The sequence below is a fragment of the Talpa europaea genome (assembly GCF_964194135.1).
Source record: "Talpa europaea genome assembly, chromosome: 5".
Lineage (NCBI taxonomy): Eukaryota > Metazoa > Chordata > Mammalia > Eulipotyphla > Talpidae > Talpa > Talpa europaea.
The window spans coordinates 116533028-116544150 of NC_140071.1; positions in this window are offsets into that span (position 1 = coordinate 116533028).

The following is an 11123-nucleotide window of genomic DNA, read 5'->3' on the forward strand; positions in this document are numbered from 1 at the left end:
TTACAAGGATACACAATGATCCTTTGGAGGATCTGATTAAAGCACCTTTAAGTTAGGATAAAGACTCCCAGGGGAATTTTTCCATAAGAAAAATGTGCTTTGGTGCAGGGCACAAAGTCCGTATTCTCAGTTTTGAAGTACTATGATTAAAGAATCATTATGTCTCAGGATTTTTTTACAATGGATAATGTGCGCAAAGATATAGATTAATTAACTGTCAATGTCTATATCTTATGATTTTTTTCACACATGTTCTTTTTGTGTAATAATATTTATGAAAGTGAAAAAATATCCCTCACTTTCAGACAAATTTTTAAAGATTTATTTATTTATTTATACAAGAATCGGGGTACAGGCCAGATGCGCAGGAGGGTGAGAGAATTCACCAGAGACAGAGTGGGGAACAGAATAGGCAGACTGACGAAATACACTGCTGAGGGGAGCAGCGGTGGAGACAGGAGAGGTCTGCCGCGCCATGTGGGACCCTTGCTGGCCGGCCAAAATCGAACTGGTGCTGCAGAGGCTATGGACAGCTTCACAGCACTGTGCTCAACTGCCAGCGCCACCAGGGGAGGCCCTCAGGCAATTTTTATTGTTGAAGAGTAACTGGGAATTACATGTACATCATGTACAGGGTACCATTTAAAAGGAATTAGAATGCAATATAATAAATACATTCCAAAGCTATAGTGCATATTATTTATGTGATAACTTAGCAAGGAGTTTAAAATCTTGTAAAGTTTCAGGATTATTTTGAGAACATTAACCATTGTATGCTAGGACTTAGGAAGGGTGGTTGAGAGAAAATTCATACTGATAACAGCATGACAAATCAGACCTTATTATACAAATGTATATATAATTGAAAATCATAAAATGTTGTAGGATTCTCTTACTTTAAATTTCTCTAATTATTAAAACTCGACAGCAGATCTTAAGATTTTTCTTCTCTAGCCATAAGAAAACTGGCTAACAATAATATGGCTGGCTGATAAACAATGGAAATTGTTGTCATGTTTGAAAAGGAGACCTGAAAATTCTATGGTCCAGCCTGGGCATCATCTGAGAGTTTCTTACAAATTCAGAATCTCAGGCCCTCCCCAGACTGACTCTATCAGAATCTGCATTTTAGCAAGACCTTGAATGATTCATAACCATGTTAAAACTTGAGAAGCATTTATTTAGAGAACCTGGAAGGATTCAATGGGAGATGATTCCAGAAAGTATGATGAGTCTGAGACCACAGATGACATCGTTCATCAATTGTACAGTTACCTACTACTGAATGCAGATGGAATTTAAAAAATTATTTTACATATCACTGAGGTTGATTTAAGATTTCTATCCCTGCTTATAATAACATGACTTAATGTGACTTCTTGCTAAGCTGACATTGCTGATATTTATGTGGACCGCAATCAACGCATGCCAATGGTAGGATTTATTTTACTCTACTATCCATTGAACTATACATTATTGCTTTGCAGTTTTATGTTTTCCTTTTACATTTTGTCTACATTTTTGAAGACAGTATCGCTTGGTAATTATTTCTTAATTGTAGAGGAAATGGCTAGTCCTGGGGTGAGTAGGTGATAAGTAATATGTAGTATGATTTCTGCCTGAGACAAGTGCTTCTGTCCCTCTCTTTTCCTTCTTACTCTTATCATTCATTTATTTTCTTATCATATCACTCAGCTATGCTATAAAGACATAAATACAAAGACAAGGGAGGATTAGTTTGAAATTCTTTAACAATGGCATCTGAAAGGAACTAATAGAATGCTGGAACTCATAGATGGCAGATCAGTGAGGGAATAGAAACCCAACAACCTGATTTGCTGGTATTGTTAATACATGTTCACCCTGCACTCCTATCTAATAATTATAATGTAATGTTCTCAAAGGAAGATATCACTTCAAAATTTTGTATATATTTTAAAATATTTTTCTTGAAGTAACTTTGATTTATAGATTATATAGGTTCATGTATATAACACAATAATTTGACATCTATATATACTACATTATGATCCCCATTAAAAGTCCAGTTTTCATCTACTACCATATATATGACCCCCTTTACCTGGTATTCTCTTTGGTAATTACCACTTTATTCTCATAATCTGTGGTTTTTAGGTTTTGTTTTATTTCCATATATGAGTGAAATCACATGGTATTTGTCTTTGACTTATTTCACGGAACAATTATCTCTAGGTCTATCCATGTTGTCATAAATGACAATATTTCTTTTTTAAATAGCTAATTAGTATATCATTTATATAGAACACATCATTTTCATCCGTTCATCTGTCCACAGACACTCAGGTTTTTCCAGAACTTGACTGTTGAAATAAAAATATTTTGCATATATTAAGGACAAAAATTTCCAACTTGAATTATAATGTGGCTAAGCTTCTTACCATTAGGTGGCGATGTTGGTCTACGAGTATAAACTTCAAAGCACGAAACTATTTTTCTCCATAGAAATTACGAGTAGTAAAATCAGAGCTATTTAACAATAATGGGTAATTTTTTTCTAGCATGTATATTTCCAGAAGATTTTAGTATAGCAAAATATGCTAATCTAAAATGAAAACATGATCAAATAAAATATAAAATGAAAATTTGATAAAGTAACAAGGTTAATGGAAACACTCAGTATTTCTTAACTTCAGGAAGTTCAACAAGGCAATAATGATAATTACATATCATAAGAAACTTACCAATCTGTAAGATATGTATTGCAGGTAAGTAAAAGGGAGCATGCAAGATTTATTCAGTTTATATTTTTACTTTCAAAAAGTCTATTACTTTAAAAAGTTTAAAAACTGCTCACCTGTTTTAATAGTGCTAAAGTTATGCCTGGCTAAGCACTGCCAATCTAGGTATTGTTGTTCCTTAGGACAATGAAGTTGTATTATTGGATATCCTTGTTTAAAGGCTGTTCAGAATATAAAACACCAAACCCCAGACTTAAAGACTCAGAAGAGATAATTTGCTATTCACTGCATTAGTTTATCTTTAGGTGAAGGGAGAAAGTAGGAAATTCAAGAAAGGAAATCAGAGAATATAGAAAATGTGAATAGACTCTTGAGATTATCCATTGTAGTTCATACCTCTTCATTTTACAAATACAGAGATGATAATCAGGCAGTACTGAAATTGGTGGGGATGAAGAGTATCAAGAAATTTGAGTAAAAGGGAGGACTTTTGCTATACAATGGAGAACAATATGCAATTATCAGTTAGAGCCCAAAGGTGAACTGACATAAAACCCATCACTTCTTTTATATTTATTTATATGTATATATTTCACATCATTGTTCATCTTTTTACAATGTTTGATTTCTCCTCTCAGGTGTAGTCCCCATAAAATTCCCACCCCCAAGTCACCCATGAACCATCACCATAGTCTCTGTGCTCTTCCTCCCACACCCCCATTTTAGCCACTATTCCTCCCCCTCCCCTGCTGATGTCTCTTGATATATAGTTGCCTGTTAATTTTGTCTCCCCTCATCCTTTGTTTGGATCCCCTGCATTCCTCCTATAAGTGAAACCATCTGATATTTTCCTTTCTCCTTCTGACTTATTTTACTGACCATGATCCCTTCCAGCTCTATCCATGCTGCTGCAAATGGCATGAGTTTATCTTTTTTGATTGCTGAATAGTGTTCCATTGTGTATGTATACCACATCTTGATCAAGTCATTTGTTTGGGTGCAAATTAAAACCCATCAATTTCATTCTTAGGCTGTAACTAGAAAATCTGCCACATTTGTACAGAGACATGTTGAGGAATGTTTATAATAGCAAAAAGTTGGAAACAAGTTAAATGTTCATTAAAAGGACACAAAGATATAGGAGTTGGAATGTATTCATACAGTGAAAATGTTTAAGTAGTAGCAGGTTACTCTTCCATAGTGCTAAGTTTGGGCCAGGCACTGCTTTGGGTATATTTCAGATGTCAATGCATTTAATCCTCATGACAACCTATAGCAGTTTCCATTATGCTCTCTGTTTGACACATGAGATAACAGAATCACAAAAAAATTATGTCATTTGCTCACAATGCACAAGGAAGGAAGCAGCATAACCACTAATCGAAGCTAGACAGTGTGGCACCAGCCTGTCTTCTCTTACCCCTTTCATTTGTGCTGACTCTTGTATGTACACATAATGTCATCTACACAAAATTTACAAACATACAATGCACTCCTAAATAGTGTGTATTGATCTGTACCTATTATGTAACAGTTTCATAACTGGCATGGGAATGATAAACAGTAGAAATCAGAAAAGTGGCTTCTTCTGTGGGGGTTGGAGAAAATGAGATGGGAGGAAGAGTGAGAAATTCATGGGATTTCAGCAGTATGGGCTGTTTTCTTTTAAAATAACCTGAAACAAATAAATCCAAATGCTATGATTTGACAAACATAGGTAAAATATGTATATAGAGTCTTAATTTTGGCATATTTGAACTATTTTAAAAAATGAAACAGGAGAAACAGAAAAATCTAAATTCACATAGCTAGTTTAGTGACAAAATCTGAACTTTCCACTCTTGGTTATGTTACTCTGAGGTTGTATTTGCTCAAGCTGAGGGCTTCTTGGGTTTCGATTTGATGATAATATGCCTGTTACCTGTATGTTTCCACTTTAAGCTGGTCAGAGTGCATACTCAGATTTGAGACAATACTTTCTAGAATTACATTTTATGTCTGGTTCTTGGTTTCCTGACAAGTTAGAGGTGAAAGAATACACTTTTCACCAATGCATTCCTTTGGGATTCTGAAAAAAGCAATTTACCACAAAATTACTCACCAGCTTGACAATGTTGGCCCTGAAAAGAGTTGATATTGGATTTCTTGTCAAATTCCCATTTCTCCTCTTTTCATTTTTGTTTTATCTGGGCTAAGCTTCAGCCAGTTGGCCTTGGGCCAAGAAGCTACTTTGAGTTAGTTCTTCAGAGAGAGAGAGAGCAGGGAACCTGTTTTCTGGGTCTATCACAAAAATTCATCATGCTAGCAGCACAGTGTTCTGGGGGGACCCGAGTCCATGGTATTCTGTAATATCCTTGCAATGGGCTTATGTTTTACTCTGGGCAGGAAGAGTGACAGATGAGCCACCCAGAGAACTTGAGTGATGAAGTTTGCCTACCATTATCAGGGGCTCTATGATAGGAATATAACTTTTCCCAATAATTTTTAATATAATAAGTCACTCTCTATAGTTCCCTAGCTTGCAAAAAATACTGATAATTAAACAGATGTACAAGCATTTCCATTGCTCAATTCAGATGTAATTTCCAAATGCCCAGAGAGCACAAAATATATAAAATTACTGAGAAAGCATACACATAATAAAGTAACATGAAATTTGCTTTGATTAGATTCCTTTTATTTTTATCTTTAAAATACTTGGGCATTTGAAATTCATTGATTAAAGAGAAATAAGATGCTTTGGAATAGAGAAATAAGAATTGCTTTTTATTTAACTAAAATAATGGATATCTCGTCCCCTTCCAGAAATTCTTTAGATATTGGTATTTGATTTCTTAATATAGTATTAAGTTCCTTAACACCACTGACCTAGTCTTTCAAAGGGGTCTGCTTACCTGTCCTCCAAGCCAAACCATAAAATCATTGTTCCTTTGTATCTCAGAAAGTGCAAAAAATAAGTTAGAGAAATATAAACATTCACAGCATATATTTAACCAATATATTTATATATTCTGCAAATATAGTGAGTCATGCATTGGCATGCATTGAGCATTTGCTCCCTGAGTCCAGTTAAGTTTGCTCTCTTCAAATTATATCCTCTACACAAACAGGAAGCCATATATAAGTAATCTAATTGAGCAATTAGAATAATAAGTAGACTTATAGATGAAAAGAAATCTGTAATTACCAACTTCTAAATAGTTAATGATGATGATGATAATGATTTTCCAAATTGTACTTGAGATTTAGAACAGATATCATATAATAAATGGTAAGGATAAACAGATTCTCTAGGTATTGATCTTGGTGAGATTGGTTATATTTAACATGCTTAAACATGATCTTAAAACCAGTGGAGGAGCTTCCCTTTAGGTAAGTTCTACTCGAATATACTTGGGTTAAAAGAATTCATTATAATTTTGAAATGATTGGCTCTAAGCAATCAATGCTAGAAAAGGGGTTTCGTAACTTGCTGTTCTCAGTGAGAAATGTAAAAAGACCTTACCAAAAAAAAAACCAGGTTTTATTAGGAAGTTTTACTAGAAACATTTCTTGCCTTGGACAAAATCATGGGGCATACAAACTTAGAATAATAATATGGACTTCTGTTTAATAAATCCTGAATATGTTTTATTAGAGTTGGGTGGGGTCTAGAGAATGATTAAAAGGATGACATCAAATAAATGGTCCTGGGAGAGGGATCAAGAGACTCCAGCCCAGAGACACAAAGGCTGAGAAAAACAAACAACAAAGAAACTGAGCTGATTATCAAGAGAATGAAAGACTTAATACTAATTCACCATATTGTTAGGTGCTCCATTTTAAAGTGCCCACAGGGCTACCCTTGATGACTAAAAGAAGAGGAACATTTAATCTCTTGATAGAAAAAGACCTTAAATCTCCTCTAGTCCTAAAGCCTGTGTCAGATGAAGAGTGAGCTGGTAGGCCCCAAATGGGCTCCACTCTTTGTACTTTCCTGTGCATTTGTTGCAGTTTTAAGACATATAACAGATAACATGGTACAAAAACTCCAGGAAAACTGTACTCACAGGGAACAAGTGATTTTTAGAAGTGAATATTCAACAGTTTTGAAGAAAAGAAAAATATTTCTGAGTAAAGAGGACAGATGCAATAACGTGGGTGGGTGACTCTCTAAGGGTAGTTGGTTAAAATTTCCTTGATTATGACTCACACAGCATGCATTTTGTCTTGTGACCCCCCAAAACACACAGCTGTAGCAAGCCTTTCAGAAAGGAACATTTGCCTTATAAAGTGCAATGTATTAGGGAAGTTTCTTTTATCCATTCTATTTTAGTTCTTTTGAAAAATGCAGTTGAAAACTACTAAATTGATTTCATGATTAATTAATGGATCATGCCTGGCAATTAAAAAAAAAGGCACTCTTCTGGAGAGTGGTAAGTAGAATTGTCTAGAAGAAAAATTTCACATTAGCCTAGGCAGAGATGAAGACAATCTTGTAATGGGGGCATAGAGGGAAACAGTGGAGGATCTAGAAGTCTCTTCATACAAAACATCAAGATAACGCCTCACAGTGCTGTCACCAGGAAGGAAACGCAGCTTATTTAGAGTGGCTGCCTGTTATTTCTTGAAACCATGATGTACTTGAATTACCCAGCTCCCAGCTGCTGCTTCTCTTTTCTTTTTTTTGGGTGATATTTGAATGTCAACTTCACTTGCAAGGGTTTCTCTTCCAGTGTTTAGAAAAATTTTTCTCTCAACATATTCATAAAAATAGTGAGTCTGGATGGCAGATGAGTGGCAAGGATGCTTTCACAGTGTGCACTGACTTTGCTCAGAACTAAGATTTCTCAGTTTTGTTTTTGTTTTTTTCTCCTAAGGATGAGAACACAACAATTGTGGAAATGAATGCACTTAGTAACTGTAGGAACACTCAGCGCTGTTTGGGGAGCACTGTCAATCCATATTAGGAACTAATAAATGTTTCTAGTGTCATGGTTTTGAGTCAAACTCTGGAAAAATAAAAACAGAATAACCCAATGACTGGATTATGATAAATATTTGATAAAGATCTGCAGTTGATAGGTTAATTACTACTGAGCTCACCCATATACTACTTGGCAAAATGAATTATTTAACTGAAAGTTTGAAAAAAGTTTACATTAAATATGAGTGTCAGTGGATTTTGTCTGTTATGAATGTTATCTAATAAAAGTAAAATGATTGCCATTTAAGAATTATTTTTATGTTATTCATGTTATACAATACTATTTTATCATTCAATTTTGAGCATTACTAAGTATAACCAAGAAGACGTCAGTCCCCTAAAGTTCTATTCATTTTACCTGTTTAGGAAAATTAAATAGATTGTTTAATTCTTCTCTGGCTGATATATAGCAGACCAGCTTTCTTACTTATTTTGACTACTGTAATTTGTACTTTGTTTTAACCTTTACTTCCTTGACTTTTTTTTATTGTTGTTGTTGCAGTTTGGTTGGATCATATGTAGTATTTCAAGTTAAAATGATAAAATATACACAGTGCCCATATCTGTCTGGATCCAATCAGGAAAATAGAAACCACACAGGGGATTAAGTTTAATATGGAGAATTAGTAAGCTCTGATAAAAGAGTGGCTGAAAGGAAAAAGGGAAAGTAGCTGAGGCAGGATAAACTTAGAAGGGATCCCTCTCCTGCCGCAGACCAGCGCAGCGGTAGACTTGCAGGACTGTCTCAGGATTTGAGAAACTGTGAGGATGCTCAAGGAATCGGCGCATAAATGACAGACAGACACACAAATGACAAACAGACACACTTCAAGAGTGAAGATCTGAATGTAATTTGCTCAAAATCATCATACACTTTTATACCTATTTTAACAATGGATGATTTCATACAATTTAATTCTTTCTCAGCATAAAATACTTTGTAAGGCATAAGACATTTACTTTATTATTCACGTGCATGTGATCGCTGTTCCATGACATGGCACAGTAAACAATCTCCAGGTACTGAATCTACACAATCACTTTTGCCTACACCGAACAGCATTCTTTAAGCTAGCTTTTCTTGATTCGTATCCCAAAACCACAATGATCAAAAGGCATTAATATTTACCTACTGGCACCTCCTACTTTTAGTAATCACGAGCAATATGTTCTCTACGTAAGCATTTTGATTGGTGTTGTTTCATGTGAGAAGTATTATGATTATTATAAAACTACCATTGCCACACACTATTTTCTTTATCATGCATTTCCTGAAACTGATTGTACACATATAAGGAAAAGGCAAAGTAAGTGAAAAAGTAGTATGATTATAGACAGGTTGCTAGGTTGCTACTTATTCTGAAACAATGGCTATCTGACTAATGGTAAAACTGCTTTGTAGGTAATTCCACCAGGCTTGTTTGCAGGTGACGCTCTTAGCAGCCTTGTTTCCATCAAAGGAGGGGTTAATCACTGCGGGCTTGTTGCCTAAATTAGGCTTATAGGCATGTGGACCTTGTTTGATCTGAACGCCAAAGTTTATAATAATGAAGCCCCTCGGGGACTGCGCCTGTCTTAGGTCGTCAGGAGTCACAGACATGAGGCTGGCCAGTGCCTTCTTTAGTCTGCCCCCGATCTTACCCGTCATTGACTGTCCAGTCCAGCACACAGGGGAAGGGGGTCTTACTCACTCTGATGTGTCTGAGTGAAAGCCTCCCTCTTTCCAGTAAGTTCACTGGCGTTCAGCGGCAGAGGCTGCCGCACTCTCCCTAGGGCTGGGGTACATACCGGTGAAGGTATAGTTCAACTTTGTATAGCAGAAAAGCTTACTGGTTTGTTCTAGCCAGAGAAATTAACTGTTTTGCAATGCCTCGGAAAACAGGTAGTAACCCTTTGGAGTGGAGACAGGGTGCAGGTGAGCAGCAGCCAGTGGGGTGGGCCTGCAAAGGGAATGGGGGCACAGTCTACAGAACAGCTGTGCTGGAGGAGTGGGGACGGTGTTGTGTGCCTACATGGGATGGGCGTCAGATGTAGGTGGTGTGGGGTGTCAGCAGCAAATTGAGGGGTAACTCACGGCATTGGTGTGAGCAGGAAGGGTCTTGGAGCCAGTTCCCATGTTGAGGGGGCTGCTGGGAAAGACTATCTATAGGTCAAGGTAAGGCTGCAAGGTTGCTGACCCCCGGTGCTGCCGCTGGAACTAACTGGGCAGACCCTTCCCTCCAATGTCTCTCCAGCGCCTTCTGCTGAGAAAACTTAAGCCTGTTGCTCTCTGGGGAAATGCTATTAATAAGAGGTGTCTCCGTGAACACAGAACACTTACCTTAGGGTAAAAGGATGTAAGAGGCAGCATATCGGTAACTGGCACAGAGTTTAACTTAAGTATAGATGTATTTGTTAAGAATACGTGTGTTTGGGGAGTTGTGTATAGATACATGGCAAAAAGTATCCGTATCAAGATGATAAATTAGTAATAGAAAAATACAATTAAATCACACTATTTCAAAGTTTTAGACAATAAGGGAATACAGGTATATTTTTTCTACATTTTATTTAGAATTCTTTTTAAAAATTCAACTGCACCCTACATATAAATTTAACAAATTATAGGGCCTCCCCTGGTGGCGCAGCGGTTGAGGGCTGGGTTGTGAAGCTGCCCGCAGCCTCTGCAGCGCCAGTTTGATCCCCAGCCACCGGCGAGGGTCCCACCAAAAAAAAAAAAAAATTAACAAATCATAGATGTAGAGGATTATTTATTTTTTAAGTTTTAACACGTGCACACAAGTGAAAATATTATACTACTCGGATCCAGATATGTTTTCCACCATTCAGGAAGAAACTTCATCGCCTTCCCCAGTTAAAGTTCTCTTACCCCCACCAGGTTTAGGCACTAATTTGGTTGCTATTACTTGTTCAAGAACTTCTTGATATTGGAATCACAAGTAACTACCTTGTTGTGTCTGCCCTTTGTTGTTTAACACACCATCTTGCTACATATATCAGTACCCCCTACCGTCCACCCATCCAGCATTGTTATAGCCTTATACCACAATTTTTTTCCCTATTGTTGGTGGACAATAGGGTTTTTTTCTACCTTTTGGCTATAAGAAATAAAGTTGCTATAGATGCGAGATTTTGTGGAGCACTCATATCTCTTAGGTATATGTCCGAAGTAGAATTGCTTGGTTGTAGTGCTGTAGGAGTAGGTCGTGTTTAGCTTTAGTGGATGCTGCCAAACCAATCTCTACTCCCACCATAGGAGTCCCAGTTGCTAAACATCGTTGGAAACACTTGGTATTGTCAGTCTTGTGTTTAGCGAATCTTGTGAGCATTATTTTAAAGAAGTAGAATTAGAACTGCACAATTATATAAGAGCAAAGGTCAGGAGTCATACTACTCATTTGCAATCTTGCTAGGATGTTGAATAAGAAAATTTTGTT